General features: G+C 42.4%; 1 protein-coding gene across 15 annotated transcripts in view; it reads right to left on the reverse strand.

The window, feature by feature from the left end:
• The window catches only part of LOC143035894 (uncharacterized), a 359,986-nt gene that overhangs the window by 310,919 nt on the left and 29,067 nt on the right, over positions 1-20,000 (reverse strand). For all 15 annotated transcript variants that reach the window (XR_012967338.1, XR_012967337.1, XM_076203071.1 and 12 more), the window contains exon 2: positions 9,200-9,228. The gene's annotated coding sequence lies outside the window, so the exon portion shown is untranslated. The remainder of the gene's footprint in view (positions 1-9,199; positions 9,229-20,000) is intronic.

Below are 20,000 nucleotides of genomic sequence, written 5' to 3' on the forward strand. Positions count from 1 at the left end.
AACAAAAAAACAGAAACGCTAAGGCGTGAATGGAACTCAGTAGACAACATGGCTACTGGAGAACCGAACACGACTTAATGATACAGACCCCAAAGAAGGAACTGAACGGGTAGCTATTAAGAATTGGTTTTGGCGTACCAGAACTGTGCAGAGACCCATTGTTTGAGTCCCGTGTGAGCTATTACATAACAGCCACTTGTCTATTCAGTATCATAATGATCAAATGAGCCTCTTTCTTTTTCTGACATGCCTTGCGATTGTTCTTCAGGTCCTAAAAAAGACACGGGGTGGTGGTAGTGGAGGTGGAGGTGGTGGTGGTGGTGGTGGTTGTGGTGGTAGGATTGTGGTTGTGGTTGTGGTGGTGGTGGTTGTGGTGGTAGGGTTGTGGTTGTGGTGGTGGTGGTGGTGGTGGTGGTGGTAGGGTTGTGGTTGTGGTGGTGGTGGTGGTGGTGGTGGTGGTGGAATGCGTTTAACAACACGTCTCCTTTCATTACAATTTTGGATTACCAATTCCGAAAAAAATAAACACATAATAGAGAATAACCTATGACCTAGGTTGAGTTAGACACAATGTGAGAACCAAACCTTTATCAAACTCAAAATTCTTCTCGGGGAAGCTCTTTTAAATACTCGAAAAAGAAGCTTCAATAAGCAAAACGTCATTTCTTTAATCAAAAAGTTCATCCTCATGTGGATTCTGCTCAAGGAAAGCTCTTTCAAATACTCGAAAAAAAAAGTTTCAAAAAGCGAAACGTTGTTTCTTTGATAAAAGTTTCATCCTGACGTGGTGTCTACTCTGAGCAAATTGTCGCCAGCTGCCATTCCGGTGACCTTTTCCAATCGTTCTTCTTCACTTTTTTTTTTCTTCTTTCTTTAATTCCCGATTTCTCATCCAACTCTTACTCTTCAGAAACTCCTCCTAGCGTCCAACTCCTCATCCTCATCCTCTTGAATTGCTGCCATCGTCTCACATTATGCACGAAAGGTATTATATCATTACGTAGCTCTGAAGGCGAGGTTTCTTGTTATTATGTTACCTTCAAGCGTGAAAATACAAGCGAACATGTGCACTTTTGTTTCGTGTACGTACGGAAGCACACGCACACGCACACGCACACGCAAACAATCAAGCCCGTGGAACACTATACTGACCAGAACATGACACACTCTTCGAACTGTTGCGACCTTTCCAATAAACTAATGTACGAAGGTTCGAGTACCTGAGACCTTACGAACACGAAAAAACGAACTTTTAGATACCACAAACCTAACGAACACGAAAATATAAGAACGTTAAAAAAAATTCAGACACCCCACGAACGCCGAAATATATGGACGCTTGCAAACTTGAAACCGCTCAAACACGCAGATGCATATAAACGTTTAAATACGATAGGGAGTGTGTGGAGAGGGGGAGGAAGGGGGAGGGGAAGGATGTGTGGTGGAAGGGGATTGAGATTGAAATTGTTGGAACTCATGTCGGTGGTGTAATGACCTTGGGTTTCGTGTCAACCCTTCAACCCTTTGTCATTGCAGTCAACCGCATCAGGTAGGTTTTCTTCTTGCGGGTGTCAACCTCACCCTCTCGGGTTCGTTTGCATACGTAACTCACCGCCTGTTCGTCGTCTCTTCCAGGTGAGTTTACGTCAGGAGGCGCTGATTTGCTGCCAATATCGTCGAGTTTACTTGGTGTATATATTCTGGCCAATTGGGTTTCGAGTTTATTTTTCGTTTGTTTGTGTTTATTATCTGGGTCGTTAGCTTTTGCACTTATGTTTTATATACATATGTATGTATATATATATATATATATATATATATATATTTATATATATATGTGTGTGTGTGTGTGTGTGTGTGTGTGTGTGTGTGTGTGTGTGTGTGTGTGTGTGTGTGTGTGTGTGTATTTACCTTTTCTGAAGTGGTAAGATTTGTGAAGAAAATTAAACGAGATCCACACGAATATTGAGAGCACATTAAGGGGTTTGGTGATGGAGCAAAAAAAAAAAAAAAAAAAGGGAGGGGGAGGGAGGGAGGGAGGGAGAGAGAGAGAGAGAGAGAGAGAGAGAGAGAGAGAGAGAGAGAGAGAGAGAGAGAGAGAGAGAGAGAGAGAGAGAGAGAGAGAGAGAGAGAGAGAGAGAGAGAGAGAGAGAGAGAGAGAGAGAGAGAGAGAGAGAGAGAGAGAGAGAGAGAGAGAGAGAGAGAGAGAGAGAGAGAGAGAGAGAGAGAGAGAGAGAGAGAGAGAGACACTCTGAGCTAAGCGAGAGGGACGGTCGAGAAGGAGGCGAGGTGCGTCTGGAAGACAATGCCTGGGTGCCTAATATAGCGCCTGACATGTTTCCCCTCCCCCTTTCCCTCGCCCTTGAGTACCGGATGGCATCAGAGAGAGAGAACGTGTGCCGGATTGGGTGCTTGGGTGGCCCGGCAGGTTGGTCGTGAAGGCAAAACCTAGAAGGGCCAGTAAACTAGAAAACTAGAAGATCGAGAGAACGGAAGACCTCGGAAAAAAAAAAAAATTGGATTGTTCAATTTTTTTTTATCATCATACTTTTTCTTATCATTATTATCATGTTTTCACCATCATAATTTTTGTCATCATAATTTTTTTCGTCATTTTTTTTATCACATTTGTTCATAATTTTATCATCATATCTTCATATCACATCATATCGTATCATCATCATCATCATCATCATTTTTCATCATTAATTTCTATCATAATTTTTCCTCTTCATCATCATCATCACCATCATTTACCATCATACTTTTTTAAGTTCTTTTACTCCTTAAACCAGATGAAAAGGAAGCCATCTAAACAAGCTTCATATTAGTACCATCTTTCCTAAGAACGCTTACATTCTAAAACTGACAACAAATCCATTGTTTTAATTAGATACGGACATGTCCAGTTGGAGCTTCCCAAGGTAACAGTTTCAACATATCCCTCACCCTAGTTGCCTAAAAACCGGGCTTGCTTGATACTATCCGTAGCATCTGATGAATGCTACAAGTCTTGTACCTGTCTGTCGCGATTGCAAATTAACAATCCTGACGATAATTTTTGGGTGGTAATTGTGGGCGTGGTGGTAGGGGGGGTAGGTGTAGTGGTAGTGGTGGTGGTGGTGGGGGTGGGGTGGGTTGTTGTGGTTGTGATTGTGATTGTGGTTGTGGTTGTGGTTGTGATTGTGATTGTGATTGTGGTTGTGATTGTGGTTGTGATTGATGTGGTTGTGGTGAAGAATGGAGGGTGGAGGGTGAAGGATGGAAGGTGGAGGGTGGATGTGGAGGGTGGAGGATGGAGGATGGAGGATGGAAGGTGGAAGGTGAGTGGAAGGTAGTCTCGGGGGATACTACTGGATGGAAGAACTTACAAAATACATTGGTTTCCCTTTCTTTCGCACAACGAAACCTCCAACGTTTGCGAGCCTTCCAGAAGGTGAAGAAGCCCCTCCTCATCGTTTACTCCTATTGGTTCGTGACTGCCAAGACTAAAGAGAAAGTCTTTGGATCACCATCCACAAAACGTAAGAACATTTCTTGCGTATTCTTCCGGGTTTCCAAAAAGAATTTCTATTCCAGCGTAAAGAATCCTTCTGTCAAAGCTTGGCTCGGACAATCCCAATGAAGAACTCCTGAGGAACATCTGGACAAAATCTATAATGTCATTAGGTCAAAGGGGTTTGATAGAGTTGTCTTCAATCCAGAGACCCCCCCAAAGCTCAAACAAATCGTCCTCTTTCGGGAGGATCAAAGAACACGAACTCTTGCGAAAGGCGAGGAAATGGGTAGAAAGCGAGAGGGTCAAAAGGCCTGGAAGGCTTGAATGAGAGGTCGTGATGTCCCCTTCCCAGACCCTCCACAAGACCCCTTCTCCACGCTGCACAATCCAGGGTCCCATATCTATCTATCTATCTATCTCTATCTCTATCTCTATCTCTCTCTCTCTCTCTCTCTCTCTCTCTCATCTTCCCGTTCTCAGGACCCACGTCCTCATCCACCGCTATCTTCTGACGAAGTCATCTCGAACTACGGGGAACTGCGACTTCGTGACCAGGCACCATGAGGACCTACTTAGCCTCTGCAATGTTTAGTAACTGCTCCTTGGCACCCTTTCATGCCAGATGGTGTCTACCCACCCCGCCACCCTTCCCCCCCTTCCCCCCTCCCCTTTCCCACATTCCCCCCCCCCCCGGGGGGGCTAAATAATTCAGTTTCCGGCGAAACCGGATGCTCTTCCTGACTAGTCCCCTTAATACGGTTACGCTCTGGTGACCGCCAGACCATTTTGTTCATCTGACGGGGTGATCACGTGACTAAAGGTTTTGATACCGCGAGATACCTTTCGGTCGCTCATCCAGAAAGAAAAATAAATGAATAAAATCTAGAAAGAAAAATAAATTAGATAAATAAATAAAACTAGTACGGGACAAAACGAGCACAAGTCATCATGTGGAAGCTTTAGTGGTGGAAAGATAACGAAAGAGATAAAATAGTTTGGCGCCACAAAGAAAGCAAAAATGCCGGCTGGCACCAAAACCCATTCGCTACAGTGCCAGTGCCACCGAAACGAATAAAGTAACCTGACGACAGGGAAAGTGCCAACAGAAACGGAAGGGTCTTACGAGGGCATACGCGTTTCTTTATGCCCATAGGCATAGTCGGTGACCTCTCTTCCTCCTCCTCTTCCTCCTCCTTCTCTTTCCCTTTCATCTCTTCCTTCTCTTTCTCCTTCATCTCTTCCTTCTCTTTCATCTCTTCCTTCTCCTCTTTCTCCTTCTTCTCATCTTCCTCTTCCTTCTCTTCCTCCTATCCTCTTTCTCTTCCTCCTCCTTTTCCTCCTTCATTTCCTCCTCCTCCTCCTCCTCCTCCTCCTCCTCCATCTCTTCCTTCTCCTCTTTCTTCTTCTTCTCTTCCTTCTCTTCCTCCTATCTTCTTTTTCGTCCCTCTTTTCCTACTCCTCTTCCTCCTCCTCCTCCGCTTCCTCCTCTCCTTCCTCCTCTGCTGAGAAATTACTCCCTCGTCTCATACGATACTCGTTCTCGGCTGGATAAAAGTCAATTTCACAACGTCATCCCGTGACCAGGTATCAATCACGTCTCCACCCGTTGATCTGACGACAAGAGGAGCGTGTCCTAACATCAAAGGCTGTATTTCACCGATCTGTTTTATTCTAACTTATTTCATTTTATTCTATTTTACTTTATTTTATTTCTTTATTTCGTTTCATATTATTTTATTTTATTTTACTTCATTCTATTTTATTTTGTTTTATCTTACATCATTCTATTTTATTTTAATTTTATTTTGTTTTATTCGTACTTCATACTTGTGTTGATGACGTAACGTGTGGCGTGCTGATGACGGAAAGTGTGACGTCATGCTTAGATGAGTTGATGACGTCAGTATGACCCATTTGTGGTTGTTTACATTTTCTACATTGATGTTAATTTGTTTAATTTATTTTTCATTTGTTCGATTAATGATTTATTTCTTTTGTTAACTGATTTATTCATTTATTCATTTACTTATTTATCTATTTACCTATCTAGATATTTATTAAGTTTTGTCTCTTAAACTATCATGGTCACTAAGTCTATTCCATTCGTTAAACAATTTTGTAGTAAACCAGTTCTTGATTATTTCTAACAGACGGTTTTGTTCAGCTAAGAGAAACCCCCTTTGCAACAAGTAGGGTTAACCCAATCTGGGTTAACGAACCACCTGAAGACAGTTTAAGCCCAACATAATTACGGTTAGGGTCAAAAGCGTGAGAGATCGTGAGAGACTTGTTAAACTCACGCTGAGCAAGTTTAGGATGTATGTATGGTTGAGAATGGGCACCTCATTATGTAGCGTCGGAAAAAAAAATAGAAAAAAATTATAATAATGAAAAAAATAACAAAATAAGAATGACAACATAACCCGTACAATGCACAAGGAACTAGTAAATATAGACATATACTGGTAGAAGCCTGTAAGTCTTTATACATAATATATATTTTTTAATTTTAACCTTTGCACGTTGAATATAGACATATACTGGTAGAAGTCTGTAAGCCTTTATACATAAGAATAAAACTTTTCTTAATTTCAACCTTTGCACGCTGACAGTTTCCACTTTGATGTATAAAAATCCTACATCGACAGGTAGAATAAAGCATTCACGCGGTCAGTAGAGCATATTGAATATGCACATGTGGGCCCATAACAGGCTGGCTCGTGAAATCCGTGCGATGATTAGGCAAGAATTGAGTATGCTAAGTGGGCAGAAACTTATCATGATAGGCTAGTCTGCGCCCGACCTAAGGAAAAGGTTCTAAAAGCATCCTCACCCACCCTCTCCACCCATCACCCACCCGCCACGAAGGTCCCTCAGAGATGAGATGTCGAGAGAGGAAGAAAAGAGAAGAAGAGAGGAAGACGAAGGTAGGAAGAGAGAAGGAAGACCCACAAGGAAGACAGTAGATGGAAGAAACGAAGAGATGAAGAAAGGAGTGAGGGAAGAAGGGAGGAAGAGAGAGAGGAAGGGAGAAGAGAGGAAGAGGAAGAGAGGAAGAGAGAAGGAAAACCCAAAAGGGAGACAGTAGATTGTAGAAACAAGAGATAAAGAAAGAAGGGAAGAAGGGAGGAAGAGAGAGAGAGAGAGAGTGGAGAGGAAGGGAGAGGGGAGGGAGAGGGGGGGAGGGAGTAGGTGGGGGAGAGGGAGAAAAGAGAGAGGCAAGGAGAAGGGAGGACTGTCCTTAGTTGGGAGATAATTTATACAGTACGTTAATGTTTTAGCGGAGTTACATTCGCAGTCAAGGATATCAAGAGGGACGGTATGCGGGAGTGTACTACGGGAACCTTGAATGAAGTCTACCACAGCTTCAGCACATACATACATACATACATACATACACACACACAGACACACACACACACACACACACACACACACACACACACACACACACACACACACACACACACACACACACACACACACACACACACACACACACACACACACAGAGATCGGCAAATAATGAGCTCTGAGCTCACTGCCGTAGGGTGGTGTCTGGCTGTCTCGACAGAGACTGCAGCAGATCCGAGGTGAATGAATACACACACACACACACACACACACACACACACACACACACACACACACACACACACACACGTACGTACACATTCAAAAACCTTAACTTCTTCCACCTTTCACCCCTCTTCCCCCCCCCCATTCTCCACCCCTCCCCGTTCTCCCTCCACCTCTCTCCACCGCCCCGTTCCACACCCAGCAAGATTGTAACCTGACCGACTGCCGTGTTTGGCACTGCTTTCAAGGATCTTACTCTGCCTTAACCTCCTCCTGACGCCACAAACCGAGCCACGAGCACGTTTGTGTGTCTCTCTCCCTTACAAACAAACGTTTTTGTGTCTCGCCTCTTTTGCACAAACAAGAACACTAACGTGAGTGCATACACACACAAACACACACATGCACACACTCACATATGCGCATACACACACACATGCACACAAACACAGAAACACACACTTACACACACACACATACACATGCACAAACATACACATGTACACACACACACACACACACACGTGCACACACATACACGTGCATACACACACATATACATACACACGTGCACACACACACATATACACACACACACGGACACACACACACATACATACATGCACTTTCATCCCCTAGCGTGTGTGTTCGTCTCAGATTTCATCTACAGATTTCTCTAGATTTTCTATTTCCTATCCTTCTTCATCTGCATTCTAATTCTATTTCTTATTTTTCTAACATTATATACTATGTGGCATTCTATTAGTTTCTTGTATTTCGTTTTCTTTTTTCTATTCCTTGTTCATCGATTGTCCCTATGTTTTGACTTCATGTCACACATGTTTTAATCAATTTTGTTTATTTTTTCTTCGCAACTTTTATTCCAATTTTACTCTCATTTTACCTATCCACCTCTCTCTATTCCTCTTTGCCTCATTAATTATTTTTTTGTTCTTCAGATAATTTATTCTGAATCTTCTCTAATCTACTTTTCCCCGAGTATCTACTCACTCACTCCTTACTCCCTTCATCCCTTTTCCAGCCAACTTTTCCTCCCTCCTACCTTCCCTCCCCTCCTCTCTCCCTCCCTTCTCTTTATTTTCTTCTTTTCCTCCCTCTCTCTCTCACACTCTCTCCTTCACACCCTCTCTTCCTCCCTCCCTCACTCACTCAGTCCCTCTCTTCCTTCCTTTCTCTCTCTTCCAGTCTCTCCCATTCCCATTCCCACTCTCATTCCCTCCCTCCCTCCCTTCCTCCCTCCCTCCATCCCCCACTCCCTCTCTTCCTCCTTTCTCTCCCACTCCATCTCCCGCTTCTTCTCTCCCTCCCCACCTCCCTCTCTCTCCCTACCTCTCTCTCTCTCCCTACCTTCCTCTCTCTCCCTACCTCCCTCTCTCCTTCCCCCACTACCTCTCCTCCTCCTTTCTCTCTCCAGTCCATCTCTCTCCCACTCCCACTCCCTCTCCCTCCCTCCCTCCCTCCCTCCCTCCCTCCTTTCACCCGTGCGTTGTGTTGTGTTAACGACGCGGTTCCTCGATAGCATCACCACCTTGCCATATTGGGTACCGTGTAACCTTTGTTCACCTCATTCCGGCCGAGCTGAGCTTTAAAACGCAAATTGTGGCCTGGAATTATTGTCACCTATATTCCCTTAACAAGTAAAAGGTGATTTAACTATTACCATATGAATAACCCACTGTCTACCTGTTCTGATTTTTTCTTTCTTCTTCTTCTTTTTTCTTTATTTACACTTTTAGTACAAATTAGACGAACAGAAAAACAGAGTAGATAAATAACTATATAAACAAAGATGGATAAATACATAAATGATAAATAAAAGACAAATAAATGTATAAAAAAACAATTGATTAGATAAATAAGCATATGTAAAATGTAAAATGTAAAATGTAAAACGTAAATGTAAAATGTAAAATGTAAATGTAAAATGTAAATAAAAGACAAATAAATGTATAAACAAACAATTGATTAGATAGATAAGCATGCAAAAATGTAAATACGTTATCTAGAATTTCTAGTTAAATTAGTTCGTATTTCAATCTATAGATATTTACTACAAAAAGAAAAAAAGGAATAATTGTTAAACAAAATTGATCAACTTACCAGATGTGATGTTCTAGGATCTGTATGACCTGCAAAGACAAAAAAACAGAACATGACTACATAATCTTATACATATACCAGTAACAAAGTGAATGTTATAAAACAAATCAATAGACCAAATTAAGCAATTTGAGATTAAGATATAAATAAAAACACAGAGAATTTAAGACATTCTTGCATAAAACATGTCCAAGTACTAAACAATCACCTTAACGTAGACATTTGTTATTGTTGGAATGACAATATAGAACGAGATTATGAATCTACATATTATATACCGGCATGCCATCACTGCATTTATGAAACAAGTTAAAAAAAAAAATGATATTTGAAGAGATAGAAACATAGAATAAATAGACGGTGCGCGTGTCCACTAATTCCTTCGGCTCATGTAACACATTCGTTTTTTGTTTTTTGTTCTTTTTACAGTGCCGACAACGAAGCAGTGTGTTCACTTTTTTCTCTCTCTCTCTCTCTCTCTCTCTCTCTCTCTCTCTCTCTCTCTCTCTCTCTCTCTCTCTCTCTTTCTCTCTCTCTCTCTGTTTCTATCTCTATTTCTATCTATATTTCTATCTCTGTCTCTATCTGTCTGTCTGTATATCTGTCTCTATCTTCTATTTCTGTCTGTCTGTCTGTCTGTCTGTCTGTCTGTCTGTCTGTCTGTCTGTCTCTCTCTCCCCCCGACTGCTTATTCATCTCCCTCCCTCCCTCCCTCCCTCCCTCCCTCCCTCCGTGCCCCGCCACCCCACATTCGCGCTTGCTTCCAGACGCGGGGCGAGCGAGTCCCCGATCGAATGAGGCAATGCCGCGCCATATGTGGTCAAGTGCCGCGGCAGTCGTCAGCAGCAGCTCCGGCTCACGGCTCGCTGCTGCCCAGCAGAGGAACAAGCCCTGCCGGGGACGAAGCAACCAGGTCAGGCAGTCATACGAACAAAAAAGGGGGGGAGGGGGGCGTCCGGGGGGGGAGGGCGTCCGGGGGGGGAGGAGGGCGTCCGGAGGGGGGAGGAGGGCGTCCGGGGGGAAGTAAAGAAGAACGGGGGAGATGGAAGAGGAGAGGGGGGAGGGGGAAGGTGTGAGAAGTATGTGGATGGAAGGAGATGAAAGAGAGGACAGGAAAGGAATGTGAAGGTTGAAATACAGTGATAGAGATAAAGAGGCTGGGCTAGTGGTTTTGGTGTGAGGGAGAGAGAGAGAGAGAGAGAGAAACTGAGAGAGAGAGAGAGAAACTGAGAGAGAGAGAGAGAGAGAGAGAGAGAGAGAGAGAGAGAGAGAGAGAGAGAGAGAGAGAGAGAGAGAGAGAGAGAGAGAGAGAGAGAGAGAAAGAGAAAGACAGAGGGGGAGGGGATATATACACAATGGATACAGGTGCAGAAACAGAAGCAGAAGCACGTACGTACACACACACAAACACAAACACAAACACACACACACACACACACACACACACACACACACACACACACACACACACACACACACACACACACAAGTGGATGAGGATAGAAAAGGGTGGTCGAGAGATCAAGATTGAGATAGCCATCAATGTAAAACCAGAGAGAACCGTCGCGTTATCTCCCCTCCCTCCACCTCCACCTCCACCTCCACCCCTAAATGGTCCGCTTGCCACCCCGGCCCCGGGACAACCAGTCGGTGGCGCCGATACCGTTCAGCGCATGCGCGCACGCGCGCGAACCAAATGTGGGTCACTACTTGTCAGCGATGTTGCAAGATGGTCGGCTGTGGAAAGGTTAGTCTCTTCGCAGGTTAACACCTGTACATATGATAATCTGGTGGCAAGTGAGCCCTTCAAAAGGAGAGTTTTATCGCTGACAACGAAATCAAGAACGCGAAGAAAAACGAAAAAGGGGGGAAAAAAATAAAACGAAGAAAAGAAAAAATTCATGTGACGTCTGACCACTCCAAATCGTGTCTTAAGATCCTTTGCTCTCCTTAGCGTCATTCAGAAAAAAATATATAAAGTATGTCACATATTTTAGAGGAGTAATCAAATGCTACTTAACGCACTTAATCCACTTCAACTTGCACGCCGCATGTAAACTGCATAAGGTTTATGCAGATAACAATTTAGGGATATTAGCCACACCCCTATGGACCTCGGGTACGTAGTATTCTTTTTTATGAATGGAGATTAATCTATGCTTAAAATAAAATCATGATTGTTTCTGATTTATATGCCCCCCCCCCACCCTTTCTAACGCTATTTCTAAATCTATCTCTCTAGGATTCCATCTCCCCATTGCAATATTGTCATTAAGATGAGGTTTATCATCATTGACAAAATGCACAAAACAATGAATGAATAGATATATGAATAAGTAAATGAATAAACAAGTAGATGTATCAATAAACAAATAGATGAATATATAACTAAGACAAATAAATAGATGAATGCATGTATAAATAAGTGAATAGATAGGTAAGAAAATGAATAAATGAATAGATGCATCAATAAACAAATGGATGATAATATAACTAAGACAAATAAATGAATACATATATAAATAAGCAAATACATAAATAGGTAAATAGATAGATTGATAAATGCATCGCTGGATACATAAATCAATGAATATATAATGGAAGACTTTGTTTGGGTACAAACACCTGACAGGGACGTAAGGAGTTACGAAAAAAAAATCATTAATCGACCCTAACATAAACTGTCTCACTATCTCATGCCTTAACGGTTCTCAACCTGTGGACCAGAGGAACTGTGGATTACGAGTGGATTCTTAGCCACATGAAACCGCAAACCGTGTAATTTGTGAAACGATTAACGATTCTAGTGCTGAAGTGGTCGTCAAACAGACTCCATCAACAGCAGTTCATAAGGGCAGGGTACGCGAGGACGTAGTCTGAGAGCTCTCGGTCCAGACGACCGAGAATGTTCTTCAGCCGGAGATGGAATTTTTGGAATCACAAGAATGGTCGATCGTGCTTCCAAAGACGTTGTAAACGGTCTTCACACGATGTTACATGATATTACGAAATAATTCGTATTACACAACGTTATTGAAAAGTTGGGATGGTATTGATGGAGCCATGTAAGAAGTATTGTAATACTGATTTAGTATATTGACAACGATGACGACGATGATGATGGTGATGATGATGATGATGATGATGATGATGATGATGATGATGATGATGATGATGATGATGATGATGATGATGATGATGATGATGATGATGATGATGATGATGATGATGATGATGATGATGATGATGATGATGATGATGATGATGATGATGATGATGACAACGATGACGATGATGACTATGATGACGATGATGACGATGATTACAGTGATGATGATGATGAGGAGGAGGAGGAGGAGGAGTAGGAGAATAAGGAGGGAGAGGTGGAGGACGAGGAAGAGATTTGGAGGTGACTCCATAAGTCCGGAGTGACTTGACACACACACAGATTCATTGGCCACTCCCCGGTTCGTCCCGACCTCATCTCCTCCTCTTCCTCCTCCTCCTCCTCCTCCTCCTCTTCCTCCTCCTTCATCTTCTTCTTCTTCTTCTTCTTCTTCCTCTTCCTCCTCCTCCTCCTCATCATCATCATCACCATCAGCTTCATCTCCCCCTCCTACTCCTACTCCTCCTCCTCCTCTCCTCCTCCTTTTCCTTCCCTCTGCTCCTCCTCCTTCAACTTCAGACTCTTTTTTTTCTTCTTCTTATTTTGTTCTTTGTATTCTTAAGACTCTTCCACTCCAATGGCTTCAGCAATTCTAAATCGACCAAAGGGTTTAACTGAAGGTTCTTGACCATCTACAGACACTCTGAAACCCCAACGCACAAATGAGAACAAGAGAACACATGTTTGTGACTCGTATATGAAGAACAAGAACATGTTCTGTTCTGGTGATATGAAAAGTGCAGTATCTTCAGTTGAAGACCTCCAGTGTGCTATACCTTTACTTATCTATTAATTTCATCTATCCATGAATTCATTTATAGATTTATCTATTTCGTCTATTTATCTGTTTACCTTATTTATCTTAATTTATCTATAGATTCAATTTTATTCATTTATTTATTTATCGACTTATTTATTTATTTATTCATTTTTTGTCTAATCATTATTCAATAAAGGTAGACAAGGAACCTAAAACGTTAAGTAAGCCCTGATGCATATGCAATACTACCGTTACATGTCAAGATGAAAAAAAAAAAAAAAAAAAAAGAATTGATATTTATCATCTCGCCCTACGAAACAGGTAGAAAAATTAATACAATGACAAGAAAAAGGGATATATATCTACTCATTAATCTACTTACTCATTTACTTTTATCTATTCATCTATCTATTCGTTTGTTTGTTTGTTTATTTGTTTTTTCTCGTGTTTGTTCTCAGACCAAGAGAGGCCTAACTTTCTCTCCGTGTTCGGGTACACGTGAACAAGTCGACTAGCGGTGATTGTAATTTATAAACACAAGAACTAATTAAGGAAGTTTGATGAAAGGGTGCCCTAATACGGGTAAGTCTAATAACGGTGGTCAGCCTAAAAGAGCAGCTCTATGATGGTTAGGCCAATTCCAAGTATCCACACTTGTAATGAACACAATGGTAGAGCCGACCATTAAGAAATATTTTGGTTCATATCGAGATTTCGAATAAAGAAAACAAGAAAATCCCCGGTCATATCTATATGTGTCTACATAAATCATCCTGGCCACTTTCTTCTGCATAATTACTACTTCTCGTTTCTGCTCCTCACTTTCCTCCTTCCTCTTCCTCCTCCTCTTCTTCCTTTATCCTCCTCCTCCTTCTCCTACACTGCCACATACACCCCACCTCATCTTCCTCTTCTTCCACTACCCCAACCACATCCTTCATCACTTTCTCTTTTTTCAACGTTCTTCCTTATCTTCAAACACAACTTCTGTTCCTCTACTTTTCTTCTTCTTAATTCTTGTCTTCATTTCTTGTATTCCTTTCCTTCTCTCTCTTCCCCGCCCCCTTCTCATCCTGTTCCTCCTCCTCTTCCTATTCTTCTTCCTTCATGTCTTCGTTTTCCTTTACTTCCTCTTTCTTCTCCATCAGTTCTGATCCTTTCCCTCCTCTTCTTCCTCTTCCTTCTCTTCCCCATCTTCCTTCTCCTCCTCTTCAGCCTCCTCCTCCTCCTTTCTCCCTTCCTCTTCCCCTTCCTCCTCCTCCTCATCTTCCCTCCCCTCCTCTTCTTCAGCCTCCTACTCACCCTTTCCCTCCTCCTCTTCCTCTTCCTTCTCATTTTCCTCTTCAGCCTCCTCCTCCTTTCCTTCCTCTTCTCCTCCCTTCTCCTCATTTTCCCTCTCCTCCTCTTCTTCAGCCTCCTCCTTCTCCTTTCCCTCTTCATCCTCCTCCTCCTCCTTTCCTTACTCTTCCCCTTCCTTCTCCTCTTCATCTTCCATCTCCTCCTCTTCTTCAGCCTCCTCCTTCTCCTGTTTTTGTACCCCTTCCAGCTTGCGGCGCATTGCTGGCGCGTGAGGTAAGAATTCAAAGAAGGACCAAGGAAAACTTCAGCTTTGTGGTGGGGACGATGTTGTGGTGTTGTGGTGTTGTGGTCTTGAGGTCTTGAGGTGTTGAGGTCTTGAGGTCTTGAGGTGTTGAGGTGTTGAGGTCTTGAGGTCTTGAGGTGTTGTGGTGTTGTGGTGTTGTGGTCTTGAGGTGTTGTGGTGTTGTGGTGTTGTGGTGTCGTGGTGTGGTGTTGTGTCGTGGTGTTGCGGTGGACAAGAGGCCTTCTGTGAGTCTCATGGTGTCACAGAGGTGTATCTGTGGTGGTGTGGATATATTGACGTGGTGATAATATTGGCATGGTGTTAGATTCAGAATTACTGTTAATTGTGTTGAGAGGAAGGTGGTGTGGTGATCATGTGATGAGATGGCGTTCCGGTTGTCTTAATGTGGTGAAATTACTACGTAGTTCCGTTACTGCAATGGTGTGATGTTGGAGTGGTGATGTGTTGATGCAGTGATCTCGCATTGATGATTTTTTTTTTTCTTTTTTTTTACGATGAAGTGATGTTACAATGGCCTCATAGTAGTTATAATCAAATATCAATAAAGTCATTTAGTGATGATAAAGTGATGTCCTATTCGTAATATATAGGTGATGTGTGATGAGGTATTTGATGGTGACGATAAGATGGTGAGAATGATAAGATGATATCAGGGTGATGACGTGGTATCATGATAAACAAATGATGATGCACTTGTGTAATTTTTTCACTGATATTCACAAATAACACATTCATTCTGTCTGCTTCCAAATGATTTTATCCAACCAAGGAAAACAGTCCTTCTCTGTGCAGAGTTGTGCTGTATTAGCGTGAATGTGCTGTGTCTTGCTACATTGCTTCCGACCCAGGGCAGTGGGCGAGATGCAGGGATGACCCGTCATCCAGGAGGAGCCAAGATAAGAGGGAGGGAGGGAGGGGTGGTGAATGGGAGTGGAGCGTGTAGCGATGGAGTGGTTGGGAGTGGGATTTATGCCTATGTTTTTGGCTACCTCTCTCGTAAAAGGGGAAAAACCCGTTGGTATATGTATGTATTAGTGTGTTGGAGAAGTGACTGAAATGGAGGGACAGGATAAACACACTTGGTGTAAGTGTTTTTGCGATAAGGCCACGTTAACATTTATCTCAAATGAACTATTTATCGGACGGAGGCTTTCTGCTGATTGTTATGGTCCTTCCCAGAAGACTTTAATTAACAGTTAAGGGTTTCTTGGTCCATTAACGCTTTCGCCAAAAGGAACGTCCTTACGTGTCACTTCTGTCTGTCGACAGGCGATTTAATTCAGCTTGGTTAAAAATCAAGGAGACAATATAGTGGTAAAGCGGTTGTAGTAATGTGTAGTGGTGATCACACATACTTATATAAATGTGAATATAAATATATATATATATATATATTTATATATATATATATATATATATATATATATATATATATATATATATATGCAAAGTAGACCACTTGGAGAAAAGAAACTAACGAAGCAGAGCGCTTTCGTATATTACATCTGCACTGGATGTAATATACGAAAGCGCTCTGCTTCGTTAGTTTCTTAAGTGGTCTACTTTGCATAAGTGAACACATGTACCCGTGTTCTTATTAGCACACATTTATATATATATATATATATATATATATATATATATATATATATATATATATATATATAATTCTTATCAATTTCCCTTTGTCATCAACAGTGGTATTGTTCGCCCGCTCTTGCATTTTTCCTATGACTCTTTCTATTGTGAGATGTGGAGTTTACAAGAACATAATACATATTCAAAGCCTTCAGCCCACCTTACATAAGTGGATGGACAAGTCAAAGACTATACTCACACCAAAGCCACTCACACAAGCCCTCACAACTCAGAACCTCGAGGAAGAAGGGTTACCAACCCCGCCATCTATCGAGACAAAACATCGTGCAGCAAGGCACAGTTCAAATCTGTGCTGAGCATTAAGTCACGACAAGTCACGATGGGACCAAAAGAGGATAACGGCCACACTTGAAGTGTGGCCTCAGGAAGAATGGCCCGGATACTGCCGTCGCAAAAGGGGGCCATTAAAAAAGGGAAAGAAAAAACATATGGGAGTGGTTGGACCTATGTCAACACGGGCTGTTTGGTTTTAACTTGGTCTCTGTTGGTTCTGCTCCGTGGCCCGACTCTCACCTCCCTCAACTCTCGATGGGTACCCTAAGGTCGTCCTGTAGTGTGTTCATGTTCCAGTAGTTAACAAAAACAGTGTTTGAGATTTTTTTTTTTTTTTTTTTTGAGGAGCGAGGTAGGAATCTCCAAAAAATTCGAAATCTCTAATATCATTAGAGACAAAACGCCCGAGATCTAGAAAGTTCCGGGCACTAGAAGCACTTTCTAGTATCCTGTACCGTCTGTGAAAGGTGTTTTACGTTCCGAATATCAAAGATTGTTGGATAATAGACATTCCCAACTAAAGAAAATATTTGTTCGATGTTTCTATGACGTCATTCTTCTCATGACGGTGATGATGCAAAAAGGTATGGCGTCATTATTTTTCACAGATGAAAGGACATCGTGTGTGTGTGTGTGTGTGTGTGTGTGTGTGTGTGTGTGTGTGTGTGTGTGTGTGTGTGTGTGTGTGCATGTGTGTATGTATGTGTATATATATATATATATATACATATATATATATATATATATATATATATATATATATATATATATATATATATCAAATGCGACAGACGTCCTTAGGGCACTCAACAGGCGACCAAAGTCCTCCACTCCTTCCTTACTGTATAGTCCTTTTTCTTCCATTCTAAATTCTGCCAGGCTATTTCATTCAACTAAAGGAAATCTCCCTCAAGCGACGAGTCACATAAAACCATCACAAAGAATCCTGTCACTTCTGAGGTGGTCGACCCATTACTTTCATTTCGTCTGCCACCAGCCAATTCCATTCACCTGAAGGAGACCTCGAATAACCTGAGGTCAAGGAAGTTGACCTTGCTCCGCATGCTGACCTTGTTCCTCACGGTGACCTTGTTTCTCAGTCTTCGTGAGTTCTCTTCGTCCAAGGTTCCCTCAGATGTGAACAGGGCCTTTGTGAGTAAAAAAACAAAAACAATTCTCCGTCTCACTTCTTTATGTATTTCTCATCTTCTTTCGAACCTTCTCTGGCTATTCTTATCCCTACGATGATGATGAAGATTACTTTTAATTTAATAAAAATCTAAAGTCAACAGCTGGGGCACGCACTTCGTGTGTGTGTGTGTGTGTGTGTGTGTGTGTGTGTGTGTGTGTGTGTGTGTGTGTGTGTGTGTGTGTGTGTGTGTGTGTGTGTGTGCGTGTGTATGTATGTGTGTGTACACGCACGCAAGTGCATGTATGTACGTACACACATACGTACATGCGAGTCCATCGCGTCCTACATATTTATAACAAGCTCAAGTGGGAACAAAAAACAAAACAAAAAAAGCAAAAAGAGAGCATCGCTCGTAGAACACAACACCAGCGCTGAGTGAGATCGACAACATCGCACAAGGAAAAAAGAGCAGCGAAAAGAGCTGACCTTAAAGAGGGACGAAAACGCGAGGGTAAAGAGAGAGTCAGGCTGTAGAGAGGAGCGGAGAGGAGAGAAACCTACTGTAAAGAGTAAAAAAAGAGAAGGGAATTTGATGGTAGGAAAAAGAGAATAGAGAGTCGAGAGGTTAAGAGAAAAGAGAAAGAGAGTCACATATTCGAGAGAAAGGAGGAAGAGAGGGGATGAGAACAGCATTAAGAGAGAGAGAGTTTGACAACGAAGAGAACAGAAAAAAAGTCTTACGATAAAGAGAAAACAAAAAGAGAATGGGGAAAGAGAGAAGGGAGAAGGCATTCTAGAACTGGAAGGCATTCTAGAACGGGAAGGCATTCTAGAACGGCAAGGCATTCTAGAACGGTAAGGCATCCTAGAACGGGAAGGCATTCTTGAACGGGAAGGCATTCTAGAACGGAAAGGCATTCTAGAACGGGAAGGCATTCTTGAACGGGAAGGCATTCTAGAACGGGAAGGCATTCTAGAACGGAAAGGCATAGAACAGAAAGGCATAGAACAGAAAGGCAATCTAGAACAGAAAGGCATTCTAGAACGGCAAGGCATTCTAGAACGGGAAGGCATTCTAAAATGGTAAGGCATTCTAGAACGGGAAGGTATTCTAGAACGGGAAGGCATTCTAGAACGGCAAGGCATTCTAGAACAGGAAGGCATTCTAGAACGGCTATGCATTCTAGAACGGAAAAGCATTCTAGAACGGGAATGCATTCTAGAACGGGAAGGCATTCTAGAACGGTAAGGCATTCTAGAACGGCAAGGTATTCTAGAACGGCTAGGCATTCTAGAACGGAAAGGCATTCTAGAACAGGAAGACATTCTAGAACAGGAATAGTCAAAACAGATTGTTCCGTTTTCATCAGAAACCCCAAACTGGGACCCGAATTCACTGAACGAGGAAGAAAGTGTGCAAAGAATTCAGACGAGAGGTATTGAATTCTCTTTCATCGTTGCATAATATCTGGAACGGTCCACAATATTCGAGGAAAATACAAGAGAGTTGCATTCACTTCCTTCAAACAGAGAGTTGACTGCTCAGAGTTGAGTAAAGGTTCACACGTCAACTAGATCGTCTTAAGATCGAACAGGCTGTTGCTTAGCTGAATGGAATCGCTTGGATTTCACCAGAATAAATATGTAAATGTAATTAATAAGCCAAAAGATTTTATCCAGGATACACGTTATTACATGGGAATAGTACGTGTGTGTGTGTGTGTGTGTGTGTGTGTGTGTGTGTGTGTGTGTGTGTGTGTGTGTGTGTGTGTGTGTGTGTGTGTGTGTGTGTGTGTGTGTGCGCGCGCATTTGTGTCTATGCGTGCGTGTGTTAATATATGTGTTATGGTGCTACTGATAGTGAGATATTGATAACAAGAGTGGTAGTAAAAGGTAGTATTGATTATATAGTAACACCCACAACGTTATGACAGTAGTAACTGGACTGGCGGCAGTCACTGTCATGATCGTGGGAATGGAGTTATGGAGCGCTGTTGGAGATGGTCGTGAGAGGAAGGAACCCAGGGTAAGAAGGAAAGAGATGGGCGTGGTCATTAAGTCTACGGCGAAGGATGAGACTGGGCGTGTGTGGGCGGGAGGTAGTCTCTTTCGGGAGATCGTTCTATGCACCTTCAACAGACTCCGACACTCCCGAGGAGATGTCCGACCGACTTCGACGAAAGAACAAGAACGTCGAAGTGGTGGGCG

This window comes from Oratosquilla oratoria, chromosome 19 (assembly GCF_046742065.1).
Source record: "Oratosquilla oratoria isolate Oo_2021 chromosome 19, ASM4674206v1, whole genome shotgun sequence".
Classification (NCBI taxonomy): domain Eukaryota; kingdom Metazoa; phylum Arthropoda; class Malacostraca; order Stomatopoda; family Squillidae; genus Oratosquilla; species Oratosquilla oratoria.